Source organism: Myxocyprinus asiaticus, chromosome 26 (assembly GCF_019703515.2).
Source record: "Myxocyprinus asiaticus isolate MX2 ecotype Aquarium Trade chromosome 26, UBuf_Myxa_2, whole genome shotgun sequence".
Lineage (NCBI taxonomy): Eukaryota > Metazoa > Chordata > Actinopteri > Cypriniformes > Catostomidae > Myxocyprinus > Myxocyprinus asiaticus.
This window is the reverse complement of record NC_059369.1, coordinates 44,732,094-44,751,340: the sequence shown is the minus strand read 5'-3', so window position 1 is coordinate 44,751,340 and position 19,247 is coordinate 44,732,094. Positions and strand designations below refer to the sequence as shown.

Sequence of the window (19,247 nt, the reverse complement as noted above, 5' to 3'; positions counted from 1 at the left end):
TGATCATGTCTGAATCTCTGCTTCATTAGTCAACAGAGTGGCATGAAATTGGGGGAGAAAGCAAGGAAACTGTAGTAGTCTGTCTTCAATAGCAGAGAATAATTAAGAACGAGGACACGCACACACAAATACCTCCCTAGCCTCCACAGCACGGGCTCTCAAAACAGTTGCATTATTTTGGACGAATGAATGAATGACGGAATAAGTTAATGAATGAAAGGGTGATTGAGGGAAAGCATGAACATTTTGTACGCCTGTTTCTAAACTGTGACATTCTGAATTTCACATTATGCTACATTTCAGTCTGATATTGTTGACTAGTCTTATTATTAATTATAAACTTTCCTCGAGAAAATCAACATCTCTAAGCAATGCAAGTTATGCAACAAACGACAACAAAAATCTTTTAATAAGGCTCTTAATGATCTAAGTCACCTCTATAGAGAATTTTTGAATATCTGAAGGCAAACATGTCCGGTTTGTTTCCTAATATCTAACATCATTCGAACTGAATTTGATTTAAGGTGATGATGTGTAGTTTAAAAAACCTGCATGACACATACAGTAATTGTTGCCGCATTACACATTGTTTTAGCTGTTTTCCTCGTCACTGGTGGTTAGGGTGTCGGCTGTCTAGCAGTTTTAGATGTTTGACCTCCTCCATAGTGATTTAAGGTAAAAAACTCAGAAGTAGAGCTCAAATGGGTCACGCAAGTTTTGTGGTTTGTGTTAGGATTTTTCACAAGTTCATATTACAGAAGCAAATCCTAGCTGTATTTAATATAAGATAATGCACTTGGGAAATGTTATTCTGTAATAGGTTTTATCCTAAATGAGATCCTAACTGAAATTGCCATGGTAACCAAGCAGATAAGATGGGATTCTAAAGTTAGGATCTTTCTGTAACATGCCCCCTGGAGCACAAATATCTGGAAGCCTGCTGGACTTGCGTGCACTTATATAAACTATATAAACCAAATAATAAAATAATGTTTTAAATATCAAAATATTTCTAAAACTTACAATTTGTCTCTCTTTTTGGTCAACTTTAGTTTTAGTCAATATTTTTATTGTATTATGCAATTGTAAAATATTTATTTTCTAATTTCTTCACTTTCACACGTTATTTTAATGCTCTTTGATTAAACCCACCAGCTCTTGTTTCTCATGAAGCAAAACCTTTGAGATTTTGTTTCTGTGGCAGGGCGGAGGGCGGGGTCGGGTCGTGATTCTACACACCTGGCTCCTAATCAGGCTGATTAGCCCGAGAGGGATAAAGGCCGACTGGAGACGGCAGTGCGACAGAGAGAGAGTTACGGACAGCTGTCTGACACCTGTATGTGTGTTTGTGTCTTTTGGTTTAAGTTCATTATTAAATTATTATTTATATTAAGCAGGTTCTCGGCTCCTCCTTTCCATTGATGTGTTACACTGGTGCAGAAACCCAGGAAGGATGCACCGTAGTAGAGTCCTCGCCACTATCGTCCACCCCAATGGAGCAGCCGCGGCTATCCGCCAGGGGACGGAGGAGCCCAGCCGCCTGAAAGTGGAGGAACGGCCGCCGACCGCGAGGGGAAGAGGGGCTCCTAACCGACCACCTGGAGCGGTCAGGGCCGCCGCCAGGGGCGGAGGAGACCCCTACCAGCCACTGAAATGCGGCGGGATCTCAGACCGCCGACTGCAAGCGGGGAGGGGCTCCTGGCCGACCGCCTGGAGCGGAAGAACCGCTGACAGGGGCGGGAGAGACCCCTTCCATCCACCGAAAACACGGCGGGGCATTCCGTCTGCCAGGGGCCGGAGGACTACCTCCGATCCGCCTGGGGAGGCATGGCTGTCGTCCACCAGAGGGTGGAGGAGTGGCCGAGGACCAGGCTATGGCGTATCGGAGAACCGGCAAGTGTATTTTTTTTTCTCTCTCTCTCTCCGGCTGCCGCTCCGTGTTGGCCTTTTCCTTCCCTTTTTAAATGTTTTTGTTAATTTGGCACGATCGCCGTTACGGCGTGTAGGTGCCACATTTTTTTTTTGTTTCCCTCCCCTTGTCCCCTCCCCTGATCCAGGTAGACAGGGATGACCTGCCAGCAGACGGGCACGGACGGCCACGCCCCCCCCCCATGGGCTCCCTTGCCTGAGAGAACGGGGGAGGAATGTGGCAGGGCGGAGGGCGGGGCCGGGTCGTGATTCTACACACCTGGCTCCTAATCAGGCTGATTAGCCCGAGAGGGATAAAGGCCGACTGGAGACGGCAGTGCAACAGAGAGAGAGTTACGGACAGCTGTCTGACACCTGTGTGTGTGTCTGTGTCTTTTGGTTTAAGTTCATTATTAAATTATTATTTATACTGTTAAGCCAGTTCTCGCCTCCTCCTTTCCATTGATGTGTTACAGTTTCATCATTTTATCACTCCACAGAAATAGAGAAAGCGTGCATCTCCTTCTCTAACACAGCGTGTACAAACCAGGAACATTTGCCATTCCACGGTTGTTTAAAGTGAAACCGGAGCACTTTGCGTTCACTATCAAAGTATATACTTGTTTGTTTATATTTTCGCGGAGTTTGGCGCGAGCCTCTGCAGACAGTGTGTGCATCAGAGCTCTTCAAGCGCTCTTCCGGACAGGAGCTGGTTGAAGTCCGTGGTGCGGCTCAGTGACTCAGCTCGGACTTGGAGTTCAACTGAATGACACACAAACACGTCGTTCATGGCATTTATAAAGTATATTCGCTTAAAATTCCCTTATTTGGGCATTAAAAAGTGATTGGAATTTGAATACCTAATAATCGCGGTTATCTCAAATAATCGCGGTTAGATCAAATAACCGCGACAGGCCTAGTCTCACCTGAAGCCGCTCCGGCTTCCTCCTTTATTTCTCTGACAGAATGAGCAAATAGAATGAGATGCACATTTCTTTCCACGCGGTGACGCAATTGCATAACCGCAATAATCCAAAATTGTCAAAATCACACTCTCACGGCGAAATCGTCAGGATTCATACAACTTCTCTAAATTTGGCTAATTCATATGATATCGTGCGACTGCACTCGTTTGAATTCCTACGACATAGTTTCCATCAAATACGACACAACACAAATATGTAACCCATGCTCCTAATAATGAACTTGGGCTGACCTTTTGTGGACCTGAACAGTAAAATAATGCTGTGGACTATGTGGTAGGTGTAAATCTGTGCTGAGTAAATAATATTCATTTCAACATATGCACACGCAGACACTGAGGCTATGTTATATTTTCATAGCACACTAATGACAACATACAAGAAAATCTGTCTTCATAGCATCAACAGAAATTCATATCACTGCTCAAGGTGGTGGTTAGACTCTGTAAGGCCAACAGTGATTTGTAGAGAAATAAAATAATATCCTATCATTTTCCCTCTCAAATGATTTACACACTTACCTTTGATTTATTCCTGCACATGGATATATGTATTTTTTGGCTATGTTATTTTATACAGATTCATAACTTTTACCTCGAACAGCTCTTATTAAAGAGTCAGCTCCTGTGGTTGCCAGATGCATGGCTACAGTTTTGTTCATTTAAACAGAAAATTCAAAAGCCAAAATGTATATCTATATATATATTTCTATAAACAGAGGAACAGAGGGACAGAAGAAAAAGTGCTCTTAATTTAAGCTACATTAAATTAGTTTGGCAACATTCATTTATTATTTTGCTTGACTGTAATTGTTCTGTAATGACTGAAGTTAAATTACTCAAAATAAAGTGATTATCTAAATATTTCAATGCTATCATGGTTTTCATAATGAGGTTTTACTCTATAGCTTACACGAAAATAGCAATGAGAATTTCAAAGGAAATTTATAGTTATTGATAAATCAATTTCAGACACTAGTATATTTCGCACTGCAGATTGCAAAGGCAAAGCTTATAAGAGTAATTTGTTCAGGAATCGGACTACACTGAGACTGAAAAATTAATCGAAATAAAATGAAGGCTGCGATTAATTTTTTTATGCAATTTCACACGTGAGGCTAATGAGCTGAGAGGTTGAAATTTACAGGGCACTTGATTCACTAACTGCACATTTGTGTAATTCCAAATATGCTTGACTGCTAAAAAGTACAAAACAAATCTAAATTAACACCATAACACTGGGTTTCAGTAAGCAGAAGAGTGGATGAGGACATGTTTCTGCATTAAAAGGCCAATGTTAACTCTTCCTTCAATGTACTGTCAAAATAAAGGTCCGCATAACTATGCCGCATGCAGGTTAAGACAATATTTTATTAAATGTATTTCCATATTCATTTCTTAATTTAATAATAACTATGAATATGATGAAAAGTGGACTGAGACCCTATCACAAAGTTGACAAAAACAGGTACACAGTGAGCAGATACAATGTGAAGATGATGTGAATCTTTTTTCTTTTTTCTTACCAGTTCCACTGTATTTTTTTATATTTAGTCCGGTTCTTTTAAAGAGGACTCAAGTGTGAACACCCTTTCTTGAACAGCACTTATACTGGCAGTAGTCATGTTTGCCCATGACTTAATTTTGGTCAAAAGGAAACATTTGATATATGCAAATATATATTATGTTAATAATCATATTGCAGTTCAAATCGCAATCGCAATATATTTTTTTAAATAATCGCAATTACATTTTCTGCTGTATATGTTTTGTGCTCTAGATTCAAATGAACCAGCTCATAAGAGTCATTCGCTCTGGAATTGGACTACACTGGCCGTGCTGTGTGTTTCGTACTGTTGACTCAAATGAGCTGGCTCATAAGAGTCATTCGCTCTGGAATCGGACTACATTGGCCATTCTGTGTGTTTCGTACGGCTGACTCAAATGAACCGGCTCATAAGAGTCATTCAGTTGGGAATCGGACTACACTGGCCGTGCTGTGTGTTTCGTACTGTTGACTCAAATGAGCTGGCTCATAAGAGTCATTCGCTCTGGAATCGGACTACATTGGCCATTCTGTGTGTTTCGTACGGCTGACTCAAATGAACTGGCTCATAAGAGTCATTCAGTTGGGAATCGGACTACACTGGCCATGCTGTGTGTTTCATATGGTTGACTCAAATGAACCGGCTCATGAGAATCATTTGCTCGGGAATCGGACTACACTGGCCATGCTGTGTGTTTCGTATGGTTGACTCAAATGAACCGGCTCATGAGAGTCATTTGCTCGGGAATCAGACTACACCGGCCATGCTGTGTGATTGACCATCAATCCATGCATCTTATCACGTGGCTCGTTGTGCATGACACTGTGGAGACTCACAGCATGTGGAGGCTCATGCTACTCTCCGCGATCCACGCACAACTTACCACGTGCCCCATTGAGAGCGAGAACCACTAATCACGACCACGAGGAGGTTACCCCATGTGACTCTACCCTCCCTAGCAACTGGGCCAATTTGGTTGCTTAGGAGACCTGGCTGGAGTCACTCAGCATGCCCTGGATTCGAACTCGCGACTCCAGGGGTGATAGTCAGCGTCAATACTCGCTGAGCTACCCAGGCCCCTCAAATTTTATTTCTAATCCTCAACAACTAGTTTTCTACAGTCTGTAAACCTGACTTATGGCAATACTAGTATTTCCACAGTTGCTTATGAGGGTCATCATTACTCAGGGATAATTGCATTCTGCCTAAAAAGGCAACTGAAAAAGATATCATGTACGGTGAAATTTTAGAGAAAAGCTTTCTGTTGAGTTCTGCAACATTAATGGGTTGTAACTGACTTAGGCTGTGTTTGTTTGAGCCAAATCCATGTTTAATGATGCACTTTTAATCCCCCCTCTCATCTTTAAAGGAGACAAAGTTTCAGCCCGCAAAGAGAGAGAGCACGGAGAGAGCCAGGTGCATATCTGATGACACAGAGTAGAGGAAGAGAAGAAATTCCTCCCAGCCAACATTCCCAAACCTCATTATGTGCCCTGAATACCTGACACTCATTCTGTGAGTGACAGGTTTAGGGAATTATAGGTAATTTAATACATCCTGAAAGGAACCTCCATAGCCGTAAAGGAGAGTTGACAAAGTACTCGGATAATGTCTCCTCTCGATTTAGAGTGAGAGGATTGAAAACTGTTCCCCATATACAGGTAAAGAAGGAGCGGGTACTGTAAGGTTAACGCCGTGAGAAGGAAGAATTAAGACGAGGTGTTTGACACTGTTCTGTGTTTTTATCATGGGTTTTTAGGTGTGTAAGACCGCTGACAGAAGTCCTTTGAGAGAGACTAAGCTGAAGACAGCATGTCAGTCAGTCATGTTAGTCATGAGAACAACACATGCATGCATACAGTAGAGTAAATAATGGGATTTCAGGTAAACCAGGTTATTAGGGAGATCAGCAGGGGTGTATTTTTTATCCTTTTCCATCATGGAGCTTAAACAGGAGCACTGTAATTGCACTGCCTCCTAAATGAGTAAAGAAATCTGGGAATTGAAGGAATGGATGGCAATTTGTATTCCTGGCTCATGTTGATGTAGTGAAGAGAGACAGACAGAGAGAAAATGTATATGAGACAGAGAGTGAAGAGAGAGACAGAAGTCTAAGAGACTAGTGGCACTTCTGTTCTAAAACCTCTTAACACCCAGGTGGCACTATGCTCTGAATACATGCAGTAAACATACTTACTGCCCTACTCTGACTCTTCCCCAACATACACAGAGGAAATCCCAGCTTGTTCTCATAGAATCACGTTAGGTTTAGCTACATTTTTGCCAAATGATTTGTAAATAGCTCATTGTATTGCGGCAGTTTCCTGGTGAAATGAACACTGAAGGAGCGACAACAACAATGACTTTTATTTATTTTTCTGCCAAATCAGAAAAGGGCAGATTATCAGTTCATAAACACTTACGTTTAGCCCTGTTCCTCACACAATGCTATCCAACCTAGTTTCATCTTAATACATCTTATGACATGTAAACACTTTTACTATAGCGCCTGATACATTTTAACATTTGCATTACATAACCAACTACATTTCCAAGTAGGGATGCACCGATATGAAACGAATTTGGCCAATAGCAATAGCAGACATTTTTTTACTCCCCAATTTGGTGTGCCCAATTCCCAATGTGCTCTACGTCCTCATGGTGGCATAGTGACTCGCCACAATCTGGGTGGGGCAGAGGACGAACCTCAGTTGCCTCTGCATCTGAGACCGTCAATCCGTGCATCTGATCACGTGGCTTGTTGAGCATGTTACCGCGGAGACATAGCGCATGTGGAGGCTTCACGCTATTCTCTGCGGCATCCACGCACAACTCACTATGCGCCCCACCAAGAGTGAACCACATTATAGCGACCACGAGGAGGTTACCTCATATGACTCTACCCTCCCTAGCAACCGGGCCAATTTGGTTGCTTAGGAAGCCTGACTGGAGTCACCCAGCACGCCCTGGATTCGAACTTGCGACTCCAGGTGTGATAGTCAGCGTCTCTTACTTGCTGACCTACCCAGGCCCCCATTGATACCAGATTTAACAAAAAACTATAGGCTGATACCCATATCTTGCTACATTATTTTGTCATCAGATCACTGATTTACTAGAAAAAATGCTTTAAAATGTAAAAAGAGGTACAAAAGCTTTTTTTACTGTTCTCACAGGGATGCAAACTCATGAAAAAATGTTAGAAAGTCATAGCAGGTGTTCCAGATGTATATTTTCAATTGATTTGTTTTGTTTTGTTTGTTTTTGTATTTAAAGATTCTTTAAGTGTTTAAGCTTAAAGTAAGGACAAATGTAGAAATGTTTAACCCCCAAAAAATTAGCTTCAGAAAAGGTGACTTGAGCTGAAAGGTGAGTAGTTTGCATCCCTGGACTAACAATGGATTCATCCTTGTCACGGGTGGCGGATGCTAGTTTCACACCCTGGCCACTGTTTAATATATTTGGCGACTTCCCAGATCCATTGTTTTGCCATTTCCCAATATTGTCGATCATCATCTGTCAACTGAGTGTCACAATCGGCACCAGGATTGTCGATATCCGATAACATCATCCTATCGCCCAGCCCTATTTTGTTGATTTAAATCTCGATAGAGCATTAACCTTAAAAAAACTCACCTGTTTAGGAGAACATTTAACTCACTTTTAGCTCCAAACAATGGACATTTGACCTCAGAACTGCTGCGATATGTGTTATGAACCACAGTCATGTAATTCTAATGAGATCAGGCTCGGAAATCCAGCAGAATATATGTCAGCCATCCAACTTGTTAAACTAACAAAAGCAATCAGTGTGATAATGTGTGTCTGTGCATGCAAATTAAATAAAAACATCTACGGCCATGTTTTACTGCTAAACATGGGGCATTGTAGGTGTGGTCTTCATGAACTGCTAATATTTATTTTTATCGGTCAATACTTAAAAAGGAACGTTGGGCACTTATTAAAAAATTACTCTGTCAAATACACACAGAGCACAGACTAGTCTGCGGAGTGTTTACTACAGCTGTGGCCTATGACTGTAGCTTTCTTTGGACTCACCCCATAAAACCACTGGGTGTGTGAGTGAGTTTCCATATAGTCTGCGTGCATCACAGAGAGGTATTATCCGGCCCGTTAACATGGAGAAAATGCTGCTGGGAAAGGGAAAAGAGCCCAGTCTCCACCACTCAAGTGCTAGGTCCATGCTTGCTCTGCCTCTCTTCTGGTGAACCACAGAGACAACACTTAATTCCAATCCCAGCTCTATGCAGTTGGCACAGAGGTGTGAAGCGTACCAGAGACAGACGGGGGATCTCCCATCTTTCATTCTATTGACAAAGGGCACTTTAAGGTACCTTTTGGCTCATGGGCTCGCTGGTCCGCTGAGGCCCCCTTCAAAGTGTTGAGCGTTGAGTCAACAACCGTGTCTCCCTCTGAAAGCGTTTAAACGCACTCCTCATGCTCGGCCCCATGGGAGTAGTAGGCCCCTGGGCTTCAGCCCGTATAAGCCTGTGCATTAATGCTCCCCTGCTCTTGACAGACACACTTTACTCCCATTAAACAATCCTCACCCTCAAATCTGGCTTACACCTCTGAAACGAAACGGGAAATTACTTTTAGAGTAGATTTAAAAGTGGGTATGTTACTCTCACTCAAGTAAATTTCTAATGATTTTTTTTTACTTTTACTTCGATACAGTGGGTTTAATTTTAATTAATGCATAATTTATTGAGTGATTATTGAATGGGACTTTTGCATCAGCGGAAGTTCACACAGCTGCGCGCGCTGTCACAGAGTATCACTCAAGCCGAGTCCATCACTGCTGCAGCATCAAGCTCTTCAAACTAAGTGAAACACTTTCTTCACTCCGCACAGTGAAAAAAGAATAGTTTCGTCATGCAGTGCCTTCATTTAACACCAAGACAAGCGGATATTTCAAGATTAAAACTGCAGACCCAACTTAAGGCAGCACGCTGAGGTAAGTTGTGGCTCTAATGCTAACGTGGGCTTTTCTGTGTAATGTGATGGTCATTTTCAGGGTGATTCTGTAAATATGGGCTCTTGTGACAGTTTTTAAGTGTACATTTTGAAATCAATGCAGCAATATATCAGGGCGCTTTGTTCCGTATGTCATGAGCAGTATTTACGCATTTACCCCGCACCCTCGTGGGTGTACTGGAAACTATGGCAGCTACTCTGGGCTGATTAACTATATAAATCCATGTAAACATCCAAGTTAAGTGTAAATAAATGCCTTTTGCTCTACCGAACGTGTAATTAACAACTGGAGTGCAAACAGACAGAATTTCTGCGCATGGTGCCCTACGCAGGCTGCGTACTCTGCGTTTAGGGAGCGGTGGTACTGTGTACAGAACTAATGATCTAAAGTCTTTTGACACTGGAAACTGTAACTACACTGAACTAACAAATAAAGCTATGAAATAGCGAAAGTAGGCATTAATAAAGCATGATCTTGCTTTGGTTTATATTTCAGCATTATATATAATGTCCCTGTTGGTTCACGTTTTCACTGTAGTAATTACTAGAAAGGTTTAAAAAACTCTCTTCTTATTGACAAATTCATCCAGATCTGACAAAAGCCCTTAAAGGGATAGTTCACCCAAAAATGTAAATTCTCTCTTCATTTACTCACCCTCATGCCATCACAGATGTGTATGACTTTATTTTATCTGCAGAACACAAATGAAGATTTTTAGAAGAATTTCTCAGCTCTTTAGGTCCATACAATGCAAGTGAATGGGTGCCAACATTTTAAAGCTCAAAAAGTAATCCATAAATCAGCATAACAGTAATCCATAACACTCCAGTGGTTTAATCAATATCTTCAGAAGCGATGTGATAGGTGTGGATGAGAAACAGGGAAACAGATCACTTTCACATTCTTCTTCTTGTGTTTTTGGTGATTCACATTCTTCTCTGCATATCGCCCCCTGCTGGACTGGGAGAAGAACTTCTAGCAAAAAATGACTTAAATATTGATCTGTTTCTCACTCACACCTATCATATCACTTCTGAAGATATGGATTTAACTACTGGAGACATATGGATTACTTTTATGCTGCCTTTATGTGCTCTTTGAAGCTTCAACGTTCTGGTCACCATTCACTTGCACTGTATGGACCTACAGAGCTGAAATATTCCTCTAAAAATCTTCATTTGTGTTCTGCAGAAGAAAGAAAGTCAAACACATCTGGGATGGCATGAGGGTGAGTAAACGATGAGAGAATTTTAATTTTCGGGTGAACTATCCCTTTAAAGTGATAGCTCAGCCATAATTTAATATTCTGTCATCATTTCCCAACCCTCATGTTGTTCCAAACCCGTTTGACCTTCTGTATTCTGTGAAACCCAAAAGATGTTAGACAGAATGTTATGGACTGACAGTCTCAGTCACCATTCACTTTCAAAATATGAAAAAAAAAAAAAAAAAACAAACAAAAAAAACACATTCACTGAAAGTAAATGGTGACTTGGGGCAAACATTCTGCCTAATATCTTCTTATTGTTTTGCATGGAAGAAAGAAAGTCATACGGGTTTGGAACAACATGATGAATGATGACAGAATTTCCATTAATAATAATAATAATAATTCTGTAATACATGTTCAATGTGTATTATGTAATGGAATATAGGGGAGTTAACGTCCATTATGTAATTTGTGAGAGTAATGAGTTAATCACTACTTGAGTACTCTTTTAATTGGATACTTTCTTACTCATACTCAAATACTTGAGTAATTAATTTGTTTTAAGTAATTGTAATTTTATTTGAGTACAGTTTTTGGGTACTCTACCCAACGCAACAAGCGCTGCTTTATATTAATGAGCTTTGCCATCATACCAAATGACTGGGGCGTGGCCAACATGATAATATGATAATGAGGCACCTTTCTTTGTAAAGCTGATTGGAACAATAGGTATTATGAAAATGCGCAATAAAAATAAAATCACATTATTTAAAAATTAAATTCTTATTATAAATATGGTGCCACAAACGGTTATAATTCTTAAAACGTCCTCTGTGTCAAACTGTTGAAATAATGCTGAAAATTAACATTTTGATTCAGTTTTAAACTGATGTACCTCATGTACACAATACAATAAAACAACGGAACATATTAATAATAATCAAGTACCTGTGAGAGCTGTTATCAGTCCTTATTTTCTGCAAGTCTGACACTTCAAGATCCGTTATTATCCAAAGTCATGCTTGCAATTTATTGAAGACGTGTCCACAGTTCCCTGCCTACGTTCTCTTCAGCTTAAGGAGCTGGAACGCATACAAAGTAAACAAATAAAAAGAGAAAGCAACAGTTCTTTGAGTGTGACTGGACGGTGATTCTGGATGAGGTATCCGCGCCGCATGCGGGGAGGGCACGCTTGAGGTTGGGATGGGCGGATCGATGCCATTCTCCGGTATCACCCTTTCGGTCATAGTGCTCGTTCAAATAGGAGCATGACAGAAAAACAGCATCTGGAGTTATTCACACTAAGTAATGACAAACATAGACGTGCCATGTATTATAATGGGCTTGTGTGACAATTATTATTTAAATTCAGAGTTGAAAACATTGATAATGATCTGTAATCCTCGTTAATAAATGATACCTTTATGAAAACTTACCATGGATTTACTGTAGTAATATTGTATTAACCATGACTGTAGTAAACATATTTTTTTTTATTTATTTTTTTTGGCAGTAACCAAGGTTTTGATACAATTAACCATGTTGTACTACAGCATTACTGTAGTATGGTAACTTGGTTTTAGTAATAGACATATTACTATATTAGTAATAAGTAATATAAACATATAATAATAATAATATCTATGGTTTATTTTGAGGTTTTATATATGCTTATACTAACACATTTTTAAAGGGTATATAAAGCAGCCTAATAATTTTCTGTTTAGGCCCATATATATATATATATATAATTAAGTAATAATTTAAGTTACTCATTTTATCCAAAGAATTTGTAAAAAAATGCGATTTAATAGAGGTATCGGTATTGGTATCGATATCGGCGATACTGGCCTAAAAGTACATGGTATCGGATTGAAAATAGAATAAATGGTATAGCCCATCCTTAGCTTGAGGGGGCCGTTCACACTGAACCCGTTTTTGCAGCCGTCTGCGCTGCATTTTAATAGACCTTTTTCACACTCCAGGGTTTGGAGCGGCCCATTTGCTCCAAGAACAAGGGCGTAGCCAGAAAATTATTTTTGGGTGGGCTTCAATAAAAATGGATGGGCCGAATTTTCGCCCCAATTTCTTTTTACCAAATTTTCCTTAATACCGGAAAGGCGGCACATTCAAACTGTTCTTTCACGTTTTCAGAAATGAGAATTTATGCATTTTTAAAACTATTTTATAAATATGTAATTATCACACATACAGTGAAATTCTTTTTTTCACATATCCAAGCTACACTGGGGTCAGAGTGTAGGGTCAGCATGTACCCCTGGAGCAGATAGGGTCAAGGGCCTTACTCAAGGGACCAATAGTGGGCTTGAACCCCCAACCTTCTGAGCAGTAATCCAGAGCCTTAACCACTGAGCCACCACTGTCAAAGAATAATCTATATTTATTATATAATTAGGCCCGGGTCTAATTTTGGTGGGTCGGTGGTGGGTCGGCCCACCCTTGGCTACTTCACTGTCCAAGGTCAAAAGAAAAAATCCACTATTATATTTGAATGACTTTCCAGAAGAGGAAATATATAGAAAGCTGTTTGAATGTGCCGCCTTTCTGTTATTAAGGTAAATTTGGTGAAAAAGAAATTGGGGTGAAAATTTGACCCATCCATTTTTATTGAGGCCCATCCAAAAGTAATTTTCTGGCTACACCCTTGTTCTTGGAGCAAATGGGTAACATTTTTATTATGAATAAATTATCAGATTTAAATATAATCCTGAATGAACATAACAATTATTAATATCCATAACTTTTAACTGCTAAAAGAACTACTGTAGTCTACCATCATAATAAATTATTTTAGTTTATGTATTTATTTATTTTTATTTTTGATGATGATGTGTGGTTTAGGCCTAACAACAAAAGTAGTAGCCCTAACTAGTTTGGCAGAAATTACACTATGGTACATTTTTGTAAGGGATTCCAAAGGAAAAACAAAATCAAAGCAGGGATGATGATGATGATGATGATGACAATGATGATTTTGATGATGATGGTGACAGTGATGATTATGATGTTGATGATGACAATGATGATTTTGATGATGATGATGATGCCGATGATGATGATGTCAATGATGATGATGATGATGACTGATGATTTTGATGCTGCTGATGATGACGATGATGATTTTGATGACAATGATGATGATTTTGATGATGATGATTTTGATGATGATGCTGATGATGATGATGATGGCAATGATGATTTCATCAGTGCAGTGCTCTTGAGTAATTTATTTCTCAAGGTTTGGTCGAGGTCTCAATCCGAGTCATTTCTCTCTGGCTATGTACCTCATTAACTACAGCCTAATACCATTAGCTTGCACAGTGTGAGTTACACAGTCTGTTATGAAGACTGACACATACAATAAATTCAGAAGCTCGTTACTATACAGAAAGTAGGGAACAATTCAGTCATTATGTGAAGCTTTGGCATGCAGGACTGCCAGCAAGAGAGAGAGCATAGAGGAATGACATCGCTCGCAGAGTTGATATAATTATTCTGTTCCATTCAAAGCCCATTATATCCAAGAGGTCAAAACTGGGTTTTGGTGTCCTTCTCTACTGTACTTCCCCCCCCACATTTCACATTTACTTACTTAACTATAAACCCATGTGATTTACTTTCTTCCTGGAACACAAAAGCAGATGTTTTACAGAATGTCCTCGCCGCTCTTTTGCTTTCAGTGAAAAAGTATGTTTTTCATTGGTCACTGATGCAAGCCTAAGCAGGACACAATCTGATGTTGCATATTATATATGTGATCAAGAATGAAATTTGAGAGCTATGGCAGAAGAATTTATGCTCTGCTCCTCTAAGTTATTGTAAGAAGACTGAATGTAGTGCAGGGGAGACGGAGCACAAACTAACACTTTTTCGGTTTTCTTAAGCTTGTGTAAATGTACTTGGAGTTTTTTTTTATTTTTTTTATTTTAAGATTAATTTTACACAGGTCTGGTGCAAATAAGTGGTCTTGTTTCATGAAAACAGTGTATACTTTTTCGCCTATACCTGAAAAGAAGGAAAGTGAAATGTTACAATGAATCCATAGGCAGGGCACCTTGTAACATGACCATATGACAGCTTAAAATACCCCTCTACCAATTGTATTTGATCAAATTAAAATACATAAAAGAAGCACCTGTGGCTGGTTGAAATTCCTCAGCTAGTGAAGGAAGTACAACCTCTGCTGGGCCTTTTTCACAGTGGAGTCAATGTGGGTCTCCCACTTCAGGTCCTGTGAGATGGTAGTGCCCAGGAACCTGAATGACTCCACTGCTGCCACAGTGCTGTTTAGAATGGTGAGGGGGGTCAATTTGGGTGTTCCTCCTAAAGTCCACTATCATCTCCACTGTTTTGAGCATGTTAAACTCCAGGTTATGACTACACCAGTGAGCCAGCGGTTCAACCTCCCTTCTGTATGCAGACTCATCATCATCTTAGATGAGGCCGATGACAGTAGTAGAAAAATGCATGGATTTATGACACACACACACACACAGGGGAATTATGTAAATGACATATCTGACTGCATGGAACTGCACATAATTTGTTTTAATTGGGGCACATTGTAACGCAGTATTACAATATGCCCCAACAGCGCAAATGTGATTTAAACCTGGCAAGTCACTTCTGCTGGCTTGCTAAGAATTAAAAGACTATGCTAGTGTAACCAGTCTGGCTTGATGTGCTCCGAGCGGAATTCGAACTGTGTCTCCAGCGTGAGAGGCGGGCACGCTAACGAGGAGGCTAAAGGCTGCAGCCTCTAGTGTCAGTCACTAGTGCGCCTCTTGAGGTCAGAGGAGTGATGTTTTCACACACTGCACAACATGTACCAGCTGGCTCCTGTTACACTAGATGCTAGCTAACAGATTGGAGATTAAAGTGATACTGTAACGTATATGCTTAGCAATGACAGGCAGATGATGATGATGTGAAGAATCCAAGTGCAGTTTATTTACATAAGTGATAACAAAAACATGAATCCAAAACATAACAAACATAAACGACTTGACTTGACAATGTTACATTAACAATACCTGACAAGAGACAATGGCAAACATGTGGGCTAAATACACAGACATGGTTAACAAGACAACCAATGAACAGACAGAACTATAAACAAGATAAGACTAATAAACTAAACCAATGACAAACTAGAATTGATAACGGGTTAACAAGACAATAAACCAATGAAAACAAGACACATAAACATGGAGGGAAACATGAAATCACATGACCAGGGGACCACATGACAAGATCACATGACAGGAACAAACATGGCATGGAACAAAACACATACAACCCTGACATATCCCCTCCTCTAGGGGCAGCTCCTGACACCCCAAAACAAAAACACATAGTTCAAGAGGGAGCTGGGGGGCCTTGGCGACTTGACGTGGTTATGTGGCATGACATGAAAACATGGTGAAACAAGGTGTGGGGCATGGTCTGGTGAGACAGGGTGTGGAGCATGAGACCAGGGCAGAGTCCGTGGGGGGTAGAGCCATGAGAGTCTCGAAGGGCAGAGCCATGGAAGGCAGAGCTGTGAGAGGCTTGAGGGGCAAAACCATGGAGAACTGGATACCCGGAGAGTAGCCAAAGACTCGAAGGACCAGGGTGGAGCCGGAGGTAGGGAGGACCAAGGCGGCGCCGGAGTCTCATAGGAGCAAGAAGGAGCTGGGGGATCAGAGGACTGAGGCGGAGCCGGTGGGACTGAGGACCAAGGCAGAGCCATAGGGATAGAGGTCCCTGGTAGAACTGAAGGATCGGAGAGACGAGGCATAGCCAGAGGATCGGAGAGCCAAGCCGGAGCCAGGTGACCGATAGACCAAGGAGGAGCTGGAGGGACGAGGGACCCCTGTAAAGCCGATAGACTGAAGGACCGCTGTGGAGCCAAGGGAACATAGAGCCGAGGTGATGTTGAGGGATAGACAGGCCAAGGCGGAGTTCAGGGTTCGGAGGGTCTAAGTGGAGTCAGAAGTTCAAAAGTTCTCCATGTCTGGGATATCTCAGAGGGTGATGATCGAGCTGGTGGCTTGGGGGAAACCAGCTGATCAGGAGAACTCAAGATGGGACAAGGGCGGGAACAATTCCAACTCAAATAGCCCAGTGAAAGATGGCTCTGGAAAGGACGAGGTTTGCAACGCTGGCTCTGGGATGGACGAGGCTTGCAACGCTGGTTCGTTGGACGTGGCAGATGTGGGCATTGGCTCATTGACTGTGGCAGGCTTGGGCATTGGCTCGTTGATCAGAGGTGAGCCTGAGACCTTGCATGGAGCAGACTGAAGCTTGGCTGTGACATGGCATGGAGCAGTCTCAGGCATAGCTGTGACTTGGCATGGAGTAGGCTCAGGCGTGGCTTTGACATGGCATGGAGTAGGCTCAGGCGTGGCTGTGATATGGCATGGAGCAGGCTCAGGCGTGGCTGTGACATGGCATGGAGCAGGCTCAGGCGTGGCTGTGACATGGCATGGAGTAGGCTGAGGAGTTGCTGTGACATGGCATGGAGCAGGCTGAGGCGTTGCAGTGACATGGCATGGAGCAGGCTGAGGCGTTGCTGTGACATGGCATGGAGCAGGCTGAGGCATTGCTGTGACATGGCATGGAGCAGGCTGAGGCGTTGCTGTGACATGGCATGGAGCAGACTCAGGATCCAAGGCAAAAGATGGCGCTAGCTCAGTAACCATGATGAGGAACTCTGGCTTGGCGGCCATGACGAGGGACTCTGGCTTGGCAGCTATGACGTGGGACTCTGGCTTGGCAGCCATGACGTGGGACTCTGGCTTGGCAGTCATGATGTGGGACTCTGGCTTGGCGGCCATGACGTGGGACTCTGGCTTGGCGTCCACCTCCCCCACAGTGAACAAGGAACCACAAATTAGTAGGGCAAGGTCGATATACTGAGCCAGGCTGTGGGTACTCTGACCACCTGGCATCAGGGAAGAGATTGGCTCATTAAGTCCAAAGCAAAAACAGTCCTTGAGGGCAATCTCATTAAAATAGACATGGTAGCAAAGACCACAAAACTCTGTGACATAATCCTCCAGGGGATGATTCCCTTGGCGTAAACGAAGAAGCTGGATTGCTGGGTTCATTTTGGTCAGTCAGGTATTCTGTAACGTATACACTTAGCAATGACAGGCAGACGAAGATGATGATGATGTGAAGAACTCAAGAGCAGTTTATTTACATAAGTGATAACCAAAAATGTGAATCCAAAACATAACAAATATAAACGACTTGACTTGACTTGACAATGTTACATTAACAATACCTGACAAGAGACAATGACAAACATGAGGGCTTAAATACACAGACATGGGTAACAAGACAACCAATGAACAGACAGAACTATAAACAAGATAAGAAGACTAATAAACTAAACCAATGACAAACTAGCACTGATAACTAGTTAACAAGACAATAAACCAATGAAAACAAGACACATGAACATGGAGGGAAACATGAAATGACCAGGGGACCACATGACAAGATCACATGACAGGAACAAACATGGCATGGAACAAAACACATACAACCCTGACAGATACAAAGTTTGCCTAGTTTTAAATAAACACTAAAAGCAGAGATTAAAATGAACTTTTGTGTGAATTTTTACTTTTTGCTACTGTAAAATAAATATTTGGCAATATCTTCCTACATTTTTATTTTTTGATATTTTGCCGCATTGTTTTTGTTTTTGTTTTTTTTCTCTACAATGTGTTGATACGGCAAAACGTAAACACATGAAGTTTCATCTTACCAGTGTGTGTGGAAACTTTTAAACCATGTGTTTAACAACTGCAGTATAAGCGTTAGTGTGCCACTCTCCCCCTACTTGTCATATGGATTTAATTTTTGTATTTCTTTTTTTAGCATGACAGCCCCTGTTCACTTTTTATTCAAATGCAGTGTATGGAAAAGAGCTGCCTGAACATTCTTCCTAACATGCTCAGTAGTGTTCCACAGACCAAAGAATGTCATACTGTATGGGTTCGGATTGACATGTCAGAGAGTAAATGATGACAGAATTTTCATTTTTGCTTGAGCTATTCAACTATTCTCGAACACTGGCAGGGCTCATTTAAAATCATTATTTTACTATTAACCATGATCTTCATTTGAACGATCCCAGTATCGATTCTTAAAACCCTTTGATCAATAAAATAAATAAGAGATTGATCTTTACTTTAGTTGAGGATGTGTTGATTATCATATCTGTTAAACAACTAGCAAATGAACGCCATAATTTGTCCTTTTTCTTAATATTTAAAATTAATATTTTCGTAATGAACTATGTTAGAAAGAAGGTTCCCTAATTTACAGAATATCTTTCAAATGTGAGCAAAATGGGCATGCATGAAATATACCCAAATGAATCAGAATCAAATGACATCCAATGGAGAGCTTGTGAATCGGAATCGAATCAAATCAGGAAATCTGTAACGATACCTAGCCCTAAACACTTGTAAAAGGAGGAAATACTACCGAATGCTTATTGACCTTTTGGGATGTGCTTTGGATAAAATGATTCAGGACAGTCTGTGTGTAAAAGAATGTGTCTCGAACTGGGTGTTGCTGTGA

The 19,247-nt window shown here is 41.2% G+C and overlaps 1 protein-coding gene across 1 annotated transcript in view; it reads right to left on the bottom strand.

Annotated features, from left to right (window-relative positions):
- LOC127417066 (semaphorin-3D-like) overlaps window positions 1-11,824 on the bottom strand; it is a 55,935-nt gene extending 44,111 nt beyond the window's left edge. The window contains exon 1 of the mRNA XM_051656781.1: window positions 11,595-11,824. The gene's annotated coding sequence lies outside the window, so the exon portion shown is untranslated. The remainder of the gene's footprint in view (window positions 1-11,594) is intronic.
- Window positions 11,825-19,247: the final 7,423 nt, after the last annotated feature.